Source organism: Akebia trifoliata, unplaced genomic scaffold (assembly GCF_017979445.1).
Source record: "Akebia trifoliata isolate Shusen 1 unplaced genomic scaffold, ASM1797944v1 Contig00916, whole genome shotgun sequence".
In the NCBI taxonomy this organism is placed as follows: domain Eukaryota; kingdom Viridiplantae; phylum Streptophyta; class Magnoliopsida; order Ranunculales; family Lardizabalaceae; genus Akebia; species Akebia trifoliata.
The window spans coordinates 7261-30443 of NW_028237332.1; the positions used below are offsets into that span (position 1 = coordinate 7261).

At 30.8% G+C, this 23183-nt stretch overlaps 1 long non-coding RNA gene across 14 annotated transcripts; it reads left to right on the top strand.

Annotated features, from left to right (window-relative positions):
- The first annotated feature begins 6647 nt into the window (after positions 1 to 6647).
- LOC147380861 (uncharacterized) lies at positions 6648 to 20617 on the top strand. Of its 14 annotated transcripts, XR_015174999.1 has the most exons (11): positions 6654 to 6982; positions 10318 to 10493; positions 10735 to 10791; positions 10880 to 11124; positions 11258 to 11406; positions 14557 to 14649; positions 17427 to 17517; positions 17787 to 17908; positions 18333 to 18447; positions 19082 to 19241; positions 19921 to 20617. It is a non-coding gene; the product is annotated as an uncharacterized LOC147380861 (long non-coding RNA). The 14 variants fall into 14 exon arrangements; XR_015174998.1 differs by having other exon boundaries at positions 6648 to 6982; positions 10626 to 10791; positions 10943 to 11124; positions 17427 to 17908; XR_015174994.1 differs by having other exon boundaries at positions 6649 to 6982; positions 10626 to 10791; positions 17427 to 17908.
- The last annotated feature ends 2566 nt before the right edge of the window (positions 20618 to 23183 follow it).

Sequence of the window (23183 nt, forward strand, 5' to 3'; positions counted from 1 at the left end):
AAGTTGAAGTTTAATTTCTGAAATCTCAAATCTGATATCTAGTTGAAAAAATTGTTTGCCTGTCATTTTTAAAACTTTATGATTAAGAATATAATTTTAAAATATAATGATCATTTTAACAATATTATCCTTTTATAATTTTAATAAATTATTAATCGAAAAATATAATATGTTATTGATAATGAAATCATTCACAATTTAATTTTAATTTCTAATAAATCAAACACTCTAAAAATATTATTTTTAAATTAAATTTATACTTGTGAAATTATATTTCAACAAAGTAATACTCAAATAATAAATAATCATGCATTTTCTAGTTAACTTGTAATTTGATCACGTAAAGTGATTATATCAAGTGGTGCTTGTGGTGAGAATATTGCATTATATCATTGTAATATTCTAGTGGTTCGAAATCTATTAGATTTTTGTATAAAAAAATTTCATTAAAGTAATAAAAAAAGGAGGTTGAAATGAACAAATAAGGATTTAAACGTACTTAATAACTAAGTAGGCGTTTGGATAGGACTCCTTGACTACTTCTGACTCTTGCGGGGAGTTAGAAGTCGTTTGGATGCGTTTGGATTAACAACTCCTTCGAAGAGTTACTCCGCGCAAGAGCAAGAAATTACTCTTTGTGAAGAAGTCAAGAAAACCTATTTCTCAAAACTCATCTTGCGGGGAATCAAAATCTAACGATTCGTTTTACCAAAATACCCTTAACTTTATTAATTTTCTATGAAAATATTCATAATTCATTTGCCCTTAAATCAAATGAAAGAAACATTTATTAATATTAAAAAAAAAAAATTTAAACTTTTGAGTATAATGGATTTAAACACACTATATTAATATTTAATATTTAAAATATTATATTAATATTTATTATATTATATTATATTAATAATTATAGTTAAACACATTATATTATATTAATATTTAAAATATTATATTATATTATATTAATATTTATAGTTAAAATGTCAAAATCAATATAGTTTGAAGGCATATTATGACACTAAAAGACATTCTGTCAATTTTTTTTTTTTTTAATTTTGAGTATATTGGATTTAAACACATTATATTAATATTTAATATTTAAAATATTATATTATATTATATTAATATTTATAGTTAAAATGTCAAAAACAATATAGTTTGAAGGCATATTATGACACTAAAAGATAGTCTGTCAATTTTTTTTTTAATATTATGTCAAAAACAGTCTGTCACATTTTTTTTTAAATTTTGAGTATAATGGATTTAAACATATTATATTAATATTTAATATTTAAAATATTATATAATATTATATTAATATCTATAGTTAAAATGTCAAAAACAATATAGTTTGAAGGCATATTATGACACTAAAAGATAAAAAACAGTAACTGGTATAATATAAGGGTATTCTGGTCTTTTTTCTAGAAGTCATGAGAAATCAGTATGGTTCCCAAACAGACTTCCAGCACAAAAGTACTTCTACCAGTATTTCACAGAGTTGATTGCCAAATGCCCTTTCTGCACAGAATTACTTTTCCAGCTCCTCCATAGAGTACTTCAGCTCTTGTTCTTTGGAAGAGTAGTTCTGCTCTTAGTATCCAAACAGGCCCTAAGCATTTGAAATGCTACATACCCAACCACCTCTCTCAAAAGTATCAAAAAACAACTTCTAAACTCCTTGAAAAAATTTCATTAAAAAAAAGAAAATTTGTTAGATCTTAATTATCTTACTGAACCATTTACTTACCTATAATCAAAAATATAGACGACATTCAAAAATAATTTTTGATGTACAAGCATTATCCAATTGAATTGAGATGTGAACTACCTAATCACCTCTTTCATCATTTATGGAATAGATAAGTTTAAGCTATTCCTATAATAGACACTAGTATCCTATGATTTTAAAAATCGCCCAAGGCCAAGATAACTATCTAAATAATCTTAATCGTTGTTTCTTGAAACACCCAAATCAATAAAACCTAAACCCCATACACTCAAAAAATTCTAGAGATTTTTAAATTATAAGCATATGATCGAAATTACATACATGAAATGTATGATGTTAAAAGCAAAAGATATGTTCATTAATGGATGAAAGTCGTAAATCAAAGATAGAAAAAGATCTTACTGTGTTAATTTTGGAGTGAATAATATAGGATTTTCGAACACACAATAAGAGAAAGGGGAAAGACCTTAATAGCACTGTTGTAGAAGGAGATGTAGAAGAGAAATGAGAGGTAGAAAGTTAAAAATAAGGATTTTAAAGTTTGTACAATAAAAGGATAAGTGATCGAAATCAATATTTTAAAGAGGGCATTTTAGGAATAAAAAAAAATCAGAATTCAGAAGTTTCATCCAACATCCCACATCGCTTAACTAAAACTTTTGAATTTTGGTTCTTAATTCTAAAATCTGAATTGAAACAAATGACAATAAAGCTTTTAAAGTCTGAATTTTAAAGGTGGACCACCTCCATTCAAACGTTAAAAGTGTTACTAAACACACATTAAGAGTGAAGCTTTAAGTATACCTAAAGATAGTTTTTGGCTACGAGATTTAAAAAAATGATATTAATTGAAATTTAGTGTTGTCAAGATAAACTTATTCACGCTGCCAAACTCGCCCTATTTATGATCTCCCTTTTCAATTTAAACTTGAAATGTATTCAAAATAGTCTATGTTATACTATTATAATATCTAGATCTAAATTGATCTCACAATTTATTTCTCAAAAACTTTCTTTGTTTGTGGTTTATTCTTACTGTAATTATTTATTTATTTATTACAGAAATATGTTTGATTTATCACCAAATTTTATTAGGTCATAAGAATGTTGTTAGATAGTTGGATGAGTAATTAGTGTAAGTAAACTATTGCTATGTGTTTGTTTGAATGTTAATATAGATAGTAATAGGATGTTTATATATTTATCTGAAGTATTTATTTTATATTAATTTTTTATAATTAATTAATTTTATTTGAATATTGTGATCCTCATGTCAAAAAATGTCATTTAACATTTTTTATATAGATGAGTAATTTGATCAATTTATTAGAATCCAATAATTATAAGTTGTCAAACGAACATCAATTTAGAGGACCTGCAATGTTGAATTCTATAAATATGAAAATGTACTATTTAAACCCTTCACTTCATGATAAAGTTATATTGAGTAGATGCCAATTTAATAGTGTAAGTAAAGTTTAATATCGTTGACCCCAAACTAACATTCTTAATGGAGGTCAAAAGATTTTTATTCTTCTTATAATGATTGAATATAAGTGAATGTGCGTCCATGTCTTTAACATAAGTCCTTACAAGTTTTGATGAATATTTGAGATACCTTATCTTTTCAAATTTATGACATGGACTTAGTCTTTGTCTTTTGAAAATAACTCTACTGTCTAGTGTTCTATAAATAGAGGAATTGTCTGTTCACATACTTTTATTATGTAATCTATTTTTGTAATAAAACTTCATTTTTTGAACGTTCATCATTGAGTTTAAAAACATCGAAAAACATAGTTTAGACTGTCAGCGTACTTAAATCCAAGTTTAATATAATAAGTTACGAAAATATTATCTTTATTCAGAGAACTTAGGGCATAAGGGATATTTTGGTCAATAGAAAAAAATTAGTGAAGAATTTCAAAAGTCTGAGATACAAAGCTCGAATTGGTTTAATGTAACGGATATAACGAAGAAAAAAATATTATTTAATTATTAAAAATATTAAAATAAAATTTTATTATAAAATTGAGTTTAATTATAATTATTTATATAAGAGGGATAGATTTGAAGTTATTAAAATATTAAAAGGTCAAAGTGTAATTAATATAAATATAAATATTATTATATTATATAATATTATATTATAAGTTATAAATATGTTAGTAGATTAGATGCTAGGTGTACTCATTTTATATATTATAGTATTATATATTATCATTTTATTTGATGTTCATTCATTTCCCAAAAATAGAAATAAAGACGAGTGGGTTTGTGTATGTTACCTTCAATTAAGATGTAAACGTGTTTTTGACGTGAATTAAAATTCGACACTAAAGAATAAAATATCCATGACTCAAGATCTACTTAATCACTGGATTATTTTATCGAGTTACTAAGGGAATAATTAGAAAAATCATTTTAATATCGTAGAAAAGCGTAAAACCTAGTTGTGAAAGTATGAAACTTATAATTTCAAATCCTTAGTGTAGTTTTAAATTAAATATGTTTTATTTTAATTTTGATAATTAGTTTCAAATTTATTATGATTTAAATTCAAAATTCATGCATAGAATTGTAGAATAATTTGTTTTATATATTTTCTCTGATATTTTAATATTGTGAAATAAAAATAAATAAATTTGAATGAATGTAGCCAGAAAATTAATTTGTTTAATAAATTGATTTTCATAGTAATTTTTGTAGAGTATTCATTTTAAAAACTGTTCAGACACGCTATTTTAAAAGTGTATTTTCATTAAATGATAATCTATAAAAAAAAAAAAATATTGAAATTTAAATTTGAAATCAAGAATGAAAGTTTCTATTGTTTAGAATAGGGAATGTGATTCTCGGTTGTCTGTGCTTGTGTTGAGGAATTTTTAGGTTTAAATTATTTTTGAACACTGTGTAATAAAGCATAGAATGCAATTATGATGGTAACCGTAGGATGGTGTACCTGTGTATTTATTGTTTTATGATTTAGTATTTTCAATATATGTTGCATGTTTATAATTTTAAAATACTTGAAAATGTCATCACACTTGCACATTTTTTTTTTTATTTCAAATGAATTTTGAAAAATATATTTAGTATTTTTATTATCTATTGAAGGGTAATAAATTCCTATAAGATTAATCGGTAGCTATTTTCAAAAGAAAATAATTAATTTAGAATAATAGGGGTTTGATATTTTCTCTAGTAGTATGAGATATCACTTAAGAATACTATTGTACTTACTATTCAAAAAATTCATATATTATCTTTATTAGAAAATAATAAATTATATTATAAAGATGATTTGTAGATGACTAGATTGATTGAAACACATACATACCATAGAGATATGATGAAGCTAACTTTTTAAATAATCATTTACAATATGTATAGTCAAACAACTGATCCCTGTTAGTGTCAACAACCAATCTAAGCTAGAAAACACGGTCATGAGCATATTACAAAATCGATCATGATACATAGGAATCCAACCATATTCACACCATGTTAGAGTAATTTGGTAATCATTATATTAGAATCATTATAATTTTAGAATCAGTCATGCTAGAAACAATTGTGATAAAAGTATTTATTGAAGAATGTTTATTAAGCCATTAAAATTAACTAATCCTTTACATCGAAAGCAAACCAGGCCTCCTCATATTAAACATTTTAGGAAAAATTATAAGGAGGGATAGCGAGATTGTGAGACCTTAATGACAAAACTTCTTTTCATTTTTGAAATAATATATTTTTATTTTTAAAATAGTCAATTACACAACTAATTAACAACATCATCAATATCACTCATAACTAATAATAGAGTCATGCTACATCTACTTCCTACGATATTGCCTTCAACATTGTGTGTATAAAGAACGATTGATTTTCCTCAAATTCACAACACTCATATTTAGAGGAAAATCATCTATATATGGTTCTATGCACACCACCGCGATAACAGAGTGTTGCGGGCAGTGTTGCCGGTAGCCTTTCATTTTCAACACCCTAGATCAAGCTCAAAATGGATTTTTTATTTTTATTTTTAATTTTGTTCCTTTGTATATGACTTTTCCTATGAAATCTAGAAGGTTGTGGTATTCGATGGCCAATTTGATAATCCATGTGGCTCCAATAACCATTGGTAAGATTTGAAATCTTCTTAAGAATCATGCTAGCCTAATTCATTAAGTAAGGTTATCTCAATAACAAACTTGATAAAATGAGGGAGTTTTTGTATTAAAAAAATGGGAAAATTACTTAAAGGACCCTAATGGAGGGATTTTTTAAATCTAAATAGTCCCTAAGTTTTCAACGGTTACTTGACTAGACATTTAATAAACCTTCTCTTTTTAAATGGTACTTAGACTTCATCTCCCACATTTCACACAATTGAATGCCCTAACTGCTTGAACTCATTGTTTTCATTTCCAAATAGGATTTTTGACATTTAATCGAGTTTCGAAGACACCATTCCATCAAAAAGGATTTAAGAAAGAAGAAGAAGTCATTTTTAAGGGATTTTTCAAATGTTTTGAAGATGTATGTAAAAATTAGGGTTTTTTTTTCACTTTGTTTTTTCATAATTTTTGGATGAAAATCGATCAACAATGATTCATATGGGTTGAAACCATTTAAACAAATCATTATCTCAAGTTTTCAGTACATATTTCCATGTATTTTAATTTGAAAAACTTAAAAATTGAAAATTAGATGGTTTTATCAATGTTGAGTTCATCACTTTTTATTTGAAAAAGCGGTGAACTCGACAGTAACTAAAAAAAATAGTATAAAGGACTATTAAGAAAGAAAAAAGTTTACTACATGTCCTATCAAGTTGGCACACAAAACTTAGGGACTATTAGAAAGAATCCCTTTTCACAAGGTCCTTCTAGTAATTTTCCCTAAAAGGAATTGCAACACATAGGTCAGCCCGGTAAATCTCTCTAGTTTATATCGCCCTCCATCATAAAATATGTTGATCTAGGGCTGGGCTACCATCAGAATCGCTCTTGAAGGGTATTGGTTTGAGAGTTGAGAATGAAACTTTCTTAGGGTAAACTGGTTTGAGTTTTTATGTTTTTCCTTCATTCTTTTTCTACAAAGACATGAGATGTTAAATTCATGCATGTACAATGGACGCCATTCATCTTTCAATCGCAATCTTAATCTTGACCGTAAACCCCAATTGCTTTAAAATTTGCAATGAAAAAAGCATGAGGTCACAAGTCCGATCCCTTCTATCTAAGGGTATGTCTATCCCCATCATAATTTTGCTAAATAGTTTCTTACTCTAATCCATGTTTTCGATAATTATTTTGTTTATCATGTCTGATGAGTTTAATTCGCTATATTTGAAAACTTCAATTTCATATAGTAAGGATTAGGTTTGTCTATGGATCTTAAATGGACTGATTTTCAATTGGACCTAAGACCTAATCGCAGCTTGACTCGATCACAGTTTGGCATATTACATCAATCTTCTTGGGATTTTATTGGAAAGATGATTACATCGAATTTCTATTATGAATTTTTCAAACCCCAATTTTCTAGTTTTTAATTTCTGTTTAGTTTCTCTCAAATTTTTTGAGATAAGGCTTTGGTCATCTTAGCATTTTATCTTTCTCCATAGGCTGTTAATCTGCTCGATCAAGTACATTATGGGCCGGCAAGTAATATCCATTTAACCTTCTACTATGGCCCATGAAATTCAATTTGGCAGTGCTGATTTAATTTTGTTGTAGATACATTAGATATTTGGACAATTAATTCCAAAGCCAATTTGTTTTCTTATCAGAGGGACATGATCCTCACGCTGTTTGAAGAACTTTCATGCGAATAAATCTTGTATGATTAGTAATAAGGTGCATCTTTTCATTTTATGTAAGCTAAGGGTTATGCCCTTCTCTTGATGTACATTAATTGTTTTTAATGAAATCTTGCTTATTTAGTAAAAAAATGACATACAAAAAGAAAATAGAAAAAAAATGAATGAGCTATAATTGAAAATATTGAAATGTCCTCCACTACACCAAAATGACTAGTTAGGAAACATTTTCCAGGGATGATTTTAAGAGTGCCTAATTAAGAACGGTTTATAACCATTCCTTATTCAAATAATCATGCCTAAACATTGCTAACAATATTTGACCTACCAAGTGTGCCTAAGTTTTATAAGAGAACACACGATTTTCACCTTCTCTGGTTCTCTAGTACTCTTTGAATGGATTTAAAAGAAAAACCATCTCAAATCTCTTCAACTTAAGGGTTTCATAGCGAGAAGCTATCAACGCCAAGATTCTTTGGAAATCTCTCCAACTTAGTGTTTTATTTGATGTTGAACTTAGGGTTTAATTTGATGTTGAGAAGCTATCGAAGCTCCAATCTTTAATCGTAGGCCTCAATCAGCAGGGGCGGAGCCAGGATTTTGCTCATGTGGGGGCAACCAAGAGTAGAAAAAAAAATTGTGGGGACAATTAAGAGTGAAAAAAATAGTTGTGGGGGCAACTAAGAGTGTAATTTTTTTTTGTGAGGGCAATAGTGGCAAATTTCTTTATCCGCCTCTAAAATCTGTCGCAATAGCACATTAATCCATAGATTTTGAAAACTCTTGTGGGGGCAAGTGCCCCCACTCAAAATCCGCCCCTGTCAATCAGATTAGGTAAATTGTGTGTTTTTAACTTAAGATCATAGATCTGAATTGAACTTTGTTCTCGAATCGTCCATGCAATGAGAACAATAATTGATTCATCAATCTCATCTCTAGTTAGCTCAAGCAAGAGTTGAATCCTTTTTGATATATTTTTTTTAAGCTTCTAGATCCATAATCTCATCTCTAGATATAGCTCTCCATTGTTTTAAGTTTCCAATTACTTCCATATCCATTGCTTTAGTTTGTTTGGATTTTTGCTGAGATCTCTAATTACTTGTTCTTGTTTTTCTCCCATATAATTCGATTTATGACAAGTTTTTCATCCTTTTTAAGTGTTTAAATTGCACTTTATACCTGTTTCCATCTATATTTAGATGTTTTTTTAGGCAGATTTTGATTTCATGAAGTTGTATCAGTTAGTTTAATCAAGATTTCTGATTTGTTTGTATAGATCTGATTTGATATAGATCTTACTTTCGTGTTTTTATTCTCATTTCTTCGATCTCAAAAGAATTTGATTCGTCTGTAAAATTTACTGTGAGTGTCTTTTTTTTAATCTCCTTTATTGTTGATTCAATCTTTAATATATACACACACATATAGAGACATTTCAATTTTTATTATTTTTAACTATTCAGCCCAATATGAAGCTGAATTTGCACATCGTGTCGATGTCGCATATGTGGCCAGGGCGAATTCAATAGAAACATTGAATAGTTCACTGAGAAGTCGGTTCTCTATTAGGATCAATGATGAGTGTGAATGTAGCTTTAAATCTTTTAGAAGCTAAATTTTGTCCCATATGTGTTAAGTCATGCTTCAAAGATATTTTGGCCAACTTTGTGTAGATCATGTGGGATGTCCAACTTCTTAGTTTCCTGAAAGGAAATTGGTTGTGTAGTAAAAAATGTGAAAATGGTACTTCATTTTTACTTGAAATGTTTTTCTTTCCTCTCTGTTTTTCATGTGTGGTGAATGTAATTATAGAAATAGAGGCTTTGATCTTGATATAAATCATGGATTGTTTTGTTTTATTCCTTTTGAATATGTCAGATTTTTGTGCTTCTTGCAATCATACGTCACTATTGTAGGCCTCCATTTTTAGGAAAAGTGAGGTGATTTTTGATTGATAGGATGCAAGGACCAGAAAATATTATAATTTTTTGATACTAAAGTTTTCCCAAATTTGTTTAGAGTATTTTTTGATCATGAGATATTAAATGTGACATTTGAATCCAATGATAACCAAACATATGATGTTCGACGTAGGGTGACTAAATCAGGTTCACCAGCTACAATTAGCAAAGAAAAAGAAACCAAGAAAAGGTTTACCTGTTATAACTCTTAGACTTTAGATTGGTAGAAAAAAAAAAATTCAAATGTCGAAGATCTGAGCGTCTGTTTGAGTAAGTGGCAGACTGTTTTTTGGGCAAGAGGTGTGTTGGAGGACAGAGAGGATCCCAATTATGGATCCACGGAGGTATGTGGTGTCAAGGGTCATGGCGATGTGAATGTTTGTTCAGAGTAATATTTTGGGGCAATTGATGCCATTTTGGAAAGCTGGGGCTTCTCTGAATGGTGGGAGATCTCCACTAGATTTGGTGTCAGAGGTGGCATTGGTGGTGGAGAGTAAAAGTAGTAGAATAGATGTGAGTGTTACTGTAGGAGGGGGGGGGAGATTAGTTTTGTGGAGACATTGATGGTGGTGGTGATGTGGTGGTTGCGATGTGGATGCATTTTACTTCCTTTCCTTAATCAAATAATCATGCCTTAACATTACTAACAATATTTGACAGACCAAGTGTGACGATCAGGTTATACTCTTGATTCAATAAGAGATAGCTTCTCAGTACTCCATTTATTTCCAAATTGACAGCATGTTTGGCTTGTTGATGTACTAGTTTTGATGTGCATCCCCATTTTCTTATCGCAGATTGTTTGCAACTATCAAGCATCCCAAATGGTAAATGGCACTGCCCATTTTGCTTAAATGCTAATGCAAAGGCAGCTGGGAGAGTTTCTGGAGTTGATTCTATTGAAAAAATATCCAAGCGATGCATTCGGATTGTCAAAACATGAGACCAAAGCTGGGGGATGTGTTTTATGCAGGTGGGCTTGTAGTAAGCTTGTTATTGGACATAATATTGTTACTTCATGGTAGATGGTTTTGTTTGTTGTGCTGATTTCCATCCCTTGTCATTCTGGTTATGCTTGAGCTTATGCTTTGAATCTTGCTTGTAGGCACGATGATTTTAGCAAACCAGGATTTTGTTCACGCACAGTTATATTAGTTCTCGATACACATAATTTTTAGTATACAAATTTGAACCCCCCCTTTTTTTCTCTCCAGTGCAAGAAGGGATTTCATGTTGGCTGTTTGAAGGATTATGAAATGGCGGATCTAAAGGTGTGTGTGTGTCAATGATCTGTTATTTTATTCTCATTTAGAGTTTCATCTTACCTATATAATAATCTTACCTATATAAATATGATAGGAATTGCCAAAAGGGAAGTGGTTTTGTTGCACAGATTGCAGTAAGGTCCACATTGTTTTGCAGAAGTTACTTGTTCGTGGATCAGAAAAGCTTCCAGACTCTCTTTCAAATGTTATAAAGAAGAAGCACGAAGAAAAAATTTCAATATCGAGACTGATCTTGATATAAGATGGAGACTTCTTAGTGGGAAAGTTAAGTCTCCTGAAAGTAGACTCTTGCTTTCAAAGGCTGCAGCAATAATCCATGTAAGTAGTTATCAATGCATTGGTTCAATCAAATTCTTTTTTGTGAACTATTTTGAGGTTTTTTGTGTGTAATTGTGTAATATAGTTTGAAAAAATATTTCAGTTTTTATTCTAAAGCTAGGATTTGTTGCAGATGAATGGTTGATGGAAGCCCAATTCACCTTCCATTTTCATTATAGTTATCTTGGATCTTGATCCTAGAGCTCAACTTGCTGGCAATCATGAACAAAACATGAGATCACATGTCTGATCCCGTCTCCCAAAATTTTTCAATTTGCTGAGGTATGTTTAACCCCATAATGACAATTTTTCTTGAAGTATTAAGATTATTCAATAACTGAAATAATATTTTCATTCATTAGAAAAATTCAATTTGTACAATGACTTACTTGATGCTATTTTCTGGGATTACTTAGCAAACCTCCCTAGTTTATTTCTTCCATAAACCCGTTCAAGGCTTATTAATTGATTCTTATTCTACATATTTGACAAACCCATACTTTGTATGGATTCATAATCTAAGTTTGATATTGATCTGATATGAACTGGTTTATTTATGCTTGATAAGTTTATTTTGATGTGAACCAATATTTAGTACACTTTAAACCACATAGTAAGGATTAGGGATGCTGACGAATTTGGTTTCGGCCTTCAGTATGGGTCTTAAATGAACTGATCTGTAACCAATCTTAAAAGTTAATCTTAGGAAAATTTTGGCATCAGTTTTATCATTTCTTTTTATTCAAGATCTTTTGACCTTCCTTTGATTGCAAAAAATGTTTCATGGGGGAATAGTCTTACTTTACCTCAAATCAGAATTGTACAACAGGAGTTTTCCACATAGTTCCTCTTGTATGTTTAGCCAAAAATAAAAAGTAAAAAAATTTCCAGAGTTGGCCCTCTCATTGTGTTGGCTGTAACCATGCCCAAATTTAGTTTATATTTATTCCAATAGCTAAGCTTAATGATGAATTTACAATGCTAATAATTTATATTGAAAGGAAGATTACATATTAATTTAACTGATCTTACAAATCCTCATTTGAAAGTTATCTATAAAGAATAACTTTAGTGAATACGTATGTTTTAAATATATCTATGTTTGTCCAACTAAGTTGAACCGTATCCGATCGTGGTCTGACCAATTTGATAAATTATTGGCCTAATCGTTGGTCTAGTTTTTAAAACATTGTTTGGTCAACTCTTAAAAGAACCGACTGTTTGGAAAAGAGTTTTGAAGGTAACAAAGATTTTGGACAAGAGTCTCCCTAGTTGGATGATCCCCAAGGTACTGTGTTTCTGGTGAACAAATCTAAAGGTTAGTTTTTAATTAAATATATTCAAGTGACAAGGAAGTGTTGAAAGAAAAGGAGAAGGTAATGAGAGAAATTGAATGATTAGTAGTGTACCATAACTTAACAGAAGTTGGTTAACAAATCGTGTTATGAAGTTACTTGTCCCATACCATTAACTATGATTTGGTGGATTTCTGTTGATTTGAATGGTGAAATTAGATTGAAATTGGCAAAACCCTGGGTATATTGGGTACGGCATAAATTATGATGATTTGAAACTTTGAAAGTAGATTGAATGCAACAAGTGGGGATTGGATGAAATATAAATGCTTAACTGGTGAGCACTTGGCTCAACTTGAGAGAGTCTAAGGTAGTTTGTCACTTAGCTCGCAACCATTGGATTCCTAGCTCACATGCGAATATTGACCTTTAACTGTAATCTCGGGAGTTCAAATGTTTTACTTTTGGTATCTCCGTGCTTCTGACTTCTCAACTTCTTTGGGAACTCCAAAATTTGTTAAACCAAATAAACCCATTTATAGGTCATGCAATGAATGAATAAGAAAATAAACTCAAATACTTCATAGAGCATTCATATGATGCATGAGGAACCATAATTGAAACAATGCTAGCGTTGTTAATAATATACTCGAGCTTTAAATTATTGTTGCAGTGAATCCTTCTCGATTGAAATTAGCTTTTTTAGGAATTTTGAGGCATTCATCACTTTTGACCATATTAGAGTCAATATTTTAAAGGGACTACAAGTAGAAATAAATTCGCTGCTCATTCAAGGTAGGAATTGGTTGATAGGATTTGCCAATCCTTCTGGATGGAAAGACCACAAGAGTACCACTCCAATACATTCTAATTCACCTTTGCCTGAGTTATATGGTCCATATCCTTTAATAAATTAAATAGGTTGAGTTCTTAGATTCATAGATACAATTATTTTGGCTTAGATGACTCTTAATTGAGAAATCAACAAATCCATGTTCCTAGTTTTATAAATACTGGTTTTGCTTCAAAGGGCTCAAACCCGTTGATACACCAATTCTTCTTCATGCCCAACTTCCCAAGTTTTCCAACGCTTCGTCAAACACACCTTGTTTGAATGACTTCTTTCTAATAGAAACCAACAATGTCTTCTTAACAAGATAGGGTTTTTTTCTTGAGGTTTGAAGGAAAAAACCTCAATATGCTTGGTACTGTATTGGGAAGGTGTGTCTTGGTTCTTTGCCTTTATTTTTGTTTCGATCTTGTATAATTAATTGCTAAAATGCAATGTTTGTCCGATTTCTTTTCATTTAAATAAGAGTTAAATTGCTACACATTTTATTGATTATTTGCTATGGGATTTCAAATTTAAAAAGAAAAAGTTAAAAATTTAGAATATTTCTTTTCAACACTTCCATTGTGATTGCAATCAAATAGAGCTGGTCAATTAAAAATGAAAAATCAGACATCATGTTCTGTTTTCAATGTCTATTTAAAACACTTTACTTCTTAATTCTCTAATTATGGGATATATATAGCTTTGAAATTTATCAAGGGCACACGGTAAATTAAAGTGCATTAAAGACACTTTCAAAATAAGTACTTGAGGTTATTTTTGGTAAAAAAATATTTTGAGGGAAATTTTGGTAGGAAACTCAATTTTCTAGGTGTATTTAATGCACCTAAACATGTACCCTTATGGCACATGTAAACAAAACCCCTTGCATATTATGGGATATGATATATGTAATTATAATGGAATATAAATGACTTTTAATTTACAATTTTGAATTACATTTCTACTCAATTTTATATGGGAGTTTCAATCTTGAATCCTTTTTTCTCACATGATCAATTGGAATGTGATGATAACATGCATCTTAAATTTGGAAAAAAAAAAAAGCTTTGAGCACGAAACCTGAGGTACAAAAATGCACTCACTAACACTTCATGCTCCAAAAATTTTAACTTAGTAATTCATCTTCAAAAGATTAGGTTATCTTTCTTTTAATAGGTAATTAAAAAAACAAAATGAACACCTCTTTTTTCCTTTGACAAATTCAAAAGACATGATGACTATTTATAAATGCCCGTGTCTTAAAATCTTTTGTTTTTTATTTTTGTTCTCAATTTTTTACAGGACGAACTTATAAAAGAGGGTTATGTGCTAAATATTAGCCAAGGATGGTCTTGGTGAAATACAGCAAAAAACCCACTATGAGTGTTATTTGAGGTGAGTTTCTCAAATTCTCTTGAACTTCATTTAATTTTTTTTCTTTGTTAATAAATCAACTTGCTCAAAAAACAAGGCCTATTCACTGTGTGAAAATTGGAAAATTTGATAGGAAAATTCAGCGGGCTTAGCCCATGAATTTTAGTAATAGAATTCCGATGGCCCATGACTGTTGAAATTTTTGATGTTCCCCGATTCGATGGTTTAGAACCACCGAATTTCTCCCATCCTCCATTAATTTGATAGTTTCGGCCCGTTGAAAAACAAATCAACAATGAAAAATTTGATGTATTGGTCCGTCGAAAATGACTTTTTTTCATGTTGTGATCACAAATGCAACAACTCATAGGGATGTTCGATGAGGAAACATGTAAAACAAAGCAGATTATATGCAAGTATTCTTATTATAACCTTCACGATCAAGTACAATCACTCTCATACCTATGTATTGAAAGAATTTAGCTGGCAACACTCACAACAAATCCTCTACTCATTATAGTATCATCCTTGATTTTATTTTATCACAGAAATTTGAAGTAAAATTGGCTCATGTAATCATATCTTTACTTTTTACTTCAAAATGATTAGAATTTTGAAAATTTGTTTGAACATATAATTTTAATTAGAGTGTAATGTTTGATCCAAGTGTTCATTTCTCTTTCCAAAATATCCAAAATGCATATTTTTTTTTATTGATTAAAAGAGGGAGGCATACAACACGAGGACTTCTCAGTCACCCATCCTTTTACTTTTCTTGTCTAAGCACTCTTAACTATGGAGTTTTGATGGGATCCGGTGTATTGGTGTTGGTATGATCACACCCAAAAAAATGCATATGTTATAGTGTAGAAACGAACACTTGGACCAAACATTACGTCTATATCTTCAAAATTATGATGATGTTCTCCATTTCTCATTCATTCATTCTCACAAATCGCTAATAGATTTGAAAGTTATAACTAACTGAATTATAAAGTTACAGCCCAAAAATAATGGGTGATTTAGAAGAAGTCCCTCTTGCAAGGCGCATTAAGTTTTTTCCCAATATTTTTTTTTCTTGAAAAGATACTAATTCAGATTTTATAAAGAGAAAAAAATTATATAATATCTAAAGAGGTTCTTTTCATCCCATAAATAACTACATATACAATGTTCTTTGAATGGAAAATTGGAATAGATTAAATCTTTAAGGACATTTTGGAAAGAAAATAAACAAAAAAGGAAACATATAAACTCCCATTTTAAAGAAGAAAAGATTGAAATGCCCACATCTCTAGGTGCATATGATTTTTCTTTCCTTTTTTAGAAATAATGGACTTTCATAATGAGAGTTGGAGAGATTATATTTTACATGGATATTTTATGAAGAAAATAACAAGAGTCTAGATCATATGCACCTAGGGACGAGATTCTTTCTTTTAATGAGAGATCTATGTGGCAATATTTGAGATGTAGGACTAGGTTTCAACCCCCGTCCCTAGGTATACGATTCGAACTCATAACAAAAAAGGAAACATATGAACTCATCATTTAAATTAGGAAATATTGTAATTCCCCCTTTGGGGATCGATATGTTGAATAACAAATCTCTAGGTTCATTGGATGCTAGTCATCAATATCCTACCTGTGTGCCACGTGTATGCATTGTTCATAGCAAATGATAGTTTATATCGCCCTTGACTATAAAATATGTTAATCTTATGCTACTATCACACTCGCTCTTCAAGCGTCTTGATTTGAGACTCAAACCATTTTTTAAGGGTAAATCGGTTTGAGTTTTTTCCTTCATTTTTTTTTGTGTGCGATCAAGATATTTGGAAACAATATTGCATGCTCAATTTCCGAAGGTAAGTTCATGCTTATGTTAATATGTTTGTTGTAGTATGCTATGCTATGCTAGGATTTGATTTTGAGCTGATAGTTGAGCCATCATTACCCATTAGTTAATCTCTCAATCTTGATTCTCTAAATCTACAATTCTTCGTACATGGAAAATGAAAAGCATGAGGTCACAAGTCCGATCCCTTCTCTCGAAATATTTTACCAAGTTATGTCTGACCCCATAATAATTTACTTGAAGTATTAGAATATAATTGTAATATTTTTCTTTTCAATCATTAGAAAATTTTCATTTGACAAGTTGACTCATTGCATGGGTTTTCTAGGTTTTTTGTACCTACTATTTTATTTCTTTCCTAATAATTTCATCTTTGTTGTTGACTTAAATATTTGGTACAAAAATATTTGGTAAAACACATAAGTGATGAAAGAGTTGATGCCTAGTTAAAGATAGACTCTTTTGATATTTATTTTGTTTATTATGTCTGACAGTTGATGAGTTTAATTTGCTATATTTAAACACTTCAATTTCATATAGTAGGGATTAGGGGTATTGACTTTGACTTTAGTTTGACTTTGGTCTTCACCTATTGACCATAGGATAGTCTTGGATCGCAGTAGAGACCAATTACCTCAATTGGGGTTCGATGCCTATTATCTTCTGAAATCCGTAATCTTGCCCCTTATCCATTGTCTTTATCATAGACCGACTTAAATTCCATTCAAAGTCAAATATATGATTCCTAAACCTAAACTAGGGCGACTCCCAAAAATCAGATATGCCATCCTACGGATCGAGGACACTTTCATATATCTGTTGAGATGTATGAAGTTTATTTAGATTTTGTATATAAAATCGATTTTGGTTCGATCAGATTGTTAATGGATCTGGATCTTAATATTGAGTTTTGATAAAACCCCAATTCAATTCTTATCAGATCAATCACGGATCAAATGGATCCTTATCCCGTTCCATTAACAGGCCTATCTACAACCCTGAAGCTGTTTTTTGAGGTTTGAGGTCACAAGGTGAGCGTAAGGAACCTTAGTAACTGTGAAATCCTTACTAACTTAGTAAGGCTAATCAGACTCCTATAAAATATGTTGATCTTATGGTACTATCACAGTTGTTGGCTCTTACGGGTAAATTGGTTTGATTTTTCATTTTTTCCTTCAATTATTTTCTTTTTTTGTGTGTGGGTAAGCTATTGGAAAAAATATTGCATGCTTAGTTTTTGAAGGTGAATTCATGCGTGTTGTTGATACGATGTGCATGCTAAAGTTAGGATTTATTGCAGTTGATGGAAGCCATTCATCTTTCATCGCAATCAATCCCAATCTTGAATCTAAACCTCAATTGCTTGAGAATCTGCAAGGAAAAAAGCATGAGGTCACAAGTCCGATCCCTTCTCTCTAAGAGGTATGTCTATCCCCATAATAATTTTGTTTTTTATTCATTAGAAAATTTTCATTTGTACAAGTTGTCTCTTTGCTAAATAATTTCAGCTTTTATTGATCGTTTCTTACTCAAATATTGGTGAATCCATATTTTGGGTATGAAATGAGTTGAAGCTGGGATAGATATATTTTCGATAATTATTTTGTTTATTATGTCTGATGAGTTTAATTTGGTATATTTGAACACTTCAATTTCTTTTGCTGCTATCACAATCTCTTTCGAAGGGTCTTGGATTCAAACTCCAAATTTCTTTTTTGGTGAACTAGTTTGAGGTTTATTTTTTATTTTTCCTGTGCGCAATATAGTTTGAAAACAATATCTCAGTTTTAAAGGTGGAATAATATTGTTACGAAGATTTCTATGCTAAAGCTAGGATTTGTTGCAGTTGAATGGTTGATGGGAGCCAATTCACCTTCCATTTTCATTATAGTTATCTGGGATCTTGATCCTAAAGCTCAACTAGTCCGATCCCATCTCCCAAAATTTTTCAATTTGCTGAGGTATGTTTATCCCCATAATAACATTTTTTCTTTAAGTATTAAGATTATTCAATAACTGAAATCATTTTTTCATTCATTAGAAAATTTTAAGTTGTACAATGACTTACTTGATGCTGTTTTCTAGGATTACTTAGCAAACCTACTAGTTTATGTCTTCAATAAACCAATTCAAGGTTTATTAATTGATTCTTATTCTACTAATTTGACAAATCCATACTTTGTATGGATTCATAATCTAGGTTAGATCTTGATCTGATATGGACTGTCTTATTTATGCTAAGTTTATTTTGATATGATCCAATATTTAGCACACTTTAAACCACATAGTAAGGATTAGGAATGCCGATGAATTTGGTTTCGGCCTTTAGTGTGGTCTTAAATGAACTGATATTTAATCAATTTTAATAGTTAATCTTAGGAAAATTTTGGCATCAATTTTAATAGTTAATCTTACGAATTTTGTACTTTTTCCTCCTGTGTATTTAGCCAAATTTTTTTCCAAAGTTGGGCCTTCTTATTTAACTGATCTTACAAATCCTCATTTGAAAGTTGTCTACAAAGAATAACATTACATACTAAAATAAAATAAATGTAGTTGGGAGAAATTCACCAGACAAGGCTTTGTTTTCTACAGGAAATTAGTAGTTCCTATGAGTTGGGACAGAGGTCCAGATGTTGTTGGACCGAAGAACATCAACGATTCTAAATATGTGAAGCATCTGTCAAGTAAGTTTGCCTCACTCACACTAGGGAAGGAACCTCAACACATCAGCGTGTCTAGCAATAATGTTTTGGTGAGTACTTCAAATTTAACACTTAATTCTGTCTGTGATCATTATTTCCAATAGATATTTGGGTGTCATGTACAACATTTTGCCTCAAAATTGAATCTAAGTATTGAATGGTCCGCAGATCAGACACTACTTTGTGCACTAAAAAGGATCTTTCCATGAAGGGCCATACCCATCAATGATTAGTAGTGTACCATAACTTAACAGAAGTTGGTTAACAAATCGTCTTAACAATTATTTGGTGGATTTCTCATTTTGCTACCTGTGCTATGTATTTGGCAAAAATGTAATTTAGAATTTTATTGGAAACTGCCCAACAATTATTCTTCTTTGTTTGTTGTCTCATTTTTGAACTCGGAGTGAGTCTAAGGTAGTTAGTCACTTAGCTCGCAACCATTGGCTTCCTAGCTTGCGTGCACGTGTTGAGTGTAATCGAGAGTTTGAATGTTTTGCTTTTGGTATCTCCGTGCTTTTGACTTCTCAAGTTATTCCGGGAACACCAAAAATCGTAAAACAAATTACCATTTTTAGGTCATGCAATGAATGAATGAAGAAAATAAACTCAAACACTCCATATAGCATTCATATGATGCATGATGAACCAGTTAATTGTTGATCAATTTTTGATATAAATAAAGCTTCTAATCTGTAGCTGATATAATTTTCTGAATTTGGTTTTAAGGTGAGATTTGGTGGTCTCTAAGCTGGAGCATATGATGTTTTACAGTCCTGGGAATGAGCGTTCGGAAGAGATGTAGCCTGAATGGCCTGAACCGAATGGACTTCTTTGGATGGTTAGAGCTGAACATTGAAGGTTAGAAGAGAAGAGATGATTTGGTTGGTATTGAGTTGTCAGAGTCGTCTATGTTGATTAGAGCTTTGAGTAGTGGGTGGAGGATGAATTGGATCAGTTGCTCTGTAGAGTGTCTAAGAATTTCTATTTGGACTATCAAGCACACTTTCGGATAGGGTAATACAGTAGCAGATGCCTTGGCTACGTATGCTTCGCATTCAAATGGTTCTAGATTTTTATTTTTTTAAATTTTATGGATGAGTTGCCTTCAATTGTCGAAAAAGCTTATATTTAGGTTGGACCTCCTTGGATGCTCGTCGTTGGTACCCTACCTACATGTGTGCAATGTGTACGAACGACCGTGTTAAAGTTGAAAGACAGAAATACCCCTCACAAGGAATCAATATGGATTACTACTGGGACAACTAAATTTCAGGTTGGAGCTCCTTGGATGCTAGGCATTCATACACATGGCATGGAAGCCAATTCAAACTTTCATTTTCTTTGTACTTATAAGATGACCTTGTAAACCAGTATTTTATTTCTTTCATAAATAAATTTAATACCTATTAATTGATTCTTATTAGATACATTTGGCAAACTCATGTTAGGTTTGTCTTCAGTTTAATCGGGATTAGATCTTGATCCGATATGTTCTGGGTGATATATGCTTTGCAAGTTCACACAATGTATACTTTAAATTATGCCTCTCAGGATTAGGGATCATGTCTACATTTGGTATGGGTCTTAGGTTGACTCATTTTTAATCATGCTTAAAACAAAATCTTTGCTTAGCCTAACCTTGGGTTGACAATGGATCGGAGGATCGATGCTGAGTCAAAATACCAAAGCCATACAAACGCAATTTTTTTTACTATATGATCCAGATCAGATCTTATCTGATCCAATACATAAATTTTAGAACTAAATGAGAACTGAGTAGAGAGAGTAAGTTATCCTTATGGGAATTAAATTTTTTTTTTTGAAGAAAAGTAAATTTGGTTAGGACTTTTATCGAAATGGGTTGGGTTAGTCCAAAACTGATCCGAAAAATTATCGTATTTACAACTTTTGATCTGAAAAACCAACTTTAAATCTAACAAGGGGTATAGTGATTCGGTCCCATAATGTCATTTTGGGACCATAATTACACAAAGATTACCCATACTTGATTGCTATTTTTCCTCAAATAAAAATAAATTATATTAAATTGTCAAATTATTGAAGCTAATAGAATTTCTAATTAATTGCAGGTAAAAAGGCCAAATTCGGAAACGAATAAAAATGGAAATAATTTTCATTACAATGCTCGAGCCAAGATGGATCCTCCACCCAAATCTCGAAACAAAAATTCTCCACGTCATCGCTCCACGATAATCTTGGGGAGATTAGTCTTGAGATTCATACTGAAGCTTCTAGACCATTTAGTTGTTGTAATGATGGATCTGTCACCATTTAGTTGTTGTAATGATGGATCTGTCTCGCATCAACTAGAGCAAATTTTACCCAAACCCCGAAAGAAATTCTATAAATAAAAGAGTTGTCTTAAGGAAATGGGTCTCTTTTCTTCTTCTTCCTATTTTTGCTCTATATTTTATGTTTTGCGAGAGGGACGAGTTCTTTTATAGTGAGCTAAAAGGACCCTCTCTTCTATTTTCTTCTTACTTTCTTCTTGTAACATCATTGTTGTTGATCATACCTTCAAGTTTGAAAATCAAATTGCAATATAGATTTTCTCATTTTCTTCTCCACCATATTTACTATTGCTGCAATTTGTTCCTCACAATGATTGGTTAGACTCTTTATAGAAAAGTCAATGATGCCGAGCGAGTCTATTTTGATCTTATTTAAACAATTCTATTATACGTGTTGTAATTGTACTTGTGTGAATATTATTAAGTCTGATTATCTGATTTGTATTGATTGTCCTTACTTTGATGATTCTTTTTATATTAAAAATACTGTGAACATAGTAGACATGGATCTAGGATTTGATTTTGAACAAACAAAATGAATAATTGAAATCGAAAAGTAATAATTTGTAAAATACCTGGATTCATTTTTGCAATTATTGCGGAGAATACGTTGATCTTGATTTGCGAAGACTAGGTGCACTACCCCAACTCTGCCTATACGTTTGGTGATGGGAACCTCTATCTCAAGGATAGAATAATCTGCGTGTGTAGAGAGGGGAGGGGGGACGACTACTATTTATAAAATAGGATACTGGATTTTCTACCTATTGTAAAATTCTAGTATTCGGTGAATACCACTTAATTTTGATAGGATGTTCACTAACCCATCATATTTGCTGCTGATAACCAATGTCAGACCACTAGCATGATTTTCAATTTTATCCTTAATATTTTGAACAAATTACAATCTAGTATTTATATAAAATTTGTATATGTGAAAATGCCACAAAATAATTTTGATACTGAAAATAAATCATAATAATAAATAATAATTCCAACAGATTCATGTTTAGATGAGATCAAGCTAAATCATTCTCAGTGATAACTTGAGATAGAAATCTGATAATACCACCTTGATTCAGGATTCACTTATACTTTGATTTCATTTACAAGAATTAATTGATTTATCCTCCGATCCATGAATAAGAGCTTTGTTGTATAGATTGAGACCGAATTAGAATTGTTTAGATTTCCAAGATAGCTTCCAAAAGTTGATTTAATTTTTCTAATTTTTTTACATTGCTTTAGTTTCAATTATTGCTTTAAATTTCATTCTATTTCTTAACTGCAATTTCTTTACACTCTGTTTTAATTTGGTTTTTAAAAGCTGTTTTGATTTTGAATCGAAAGAAAATCTGAATCACTGTCGTCCCTATGAAACAAACTTTGCTCACCAATGTATATTAAGATTTGTCCATTTTCCTATCTACAATTTGCTATTCGAACACAAAGTTGGCAACAAAAACTTTGTGAAACCAATCCAACAAGAAGGACGTCACAGAGGATGACGAGTTTTTCTTACCAAAGAATCTGCTTAACTAGGAGGAATTTGACAATAAAAATGTGAAATTAGATTAAGTTTGTGTTATGAGAATCCCCTCACTCTACTTAGGTCTCTAAATCAAGTGCTTCACATCATATGACACGTGATTCATCCCTATTTTCATTTTTATCACC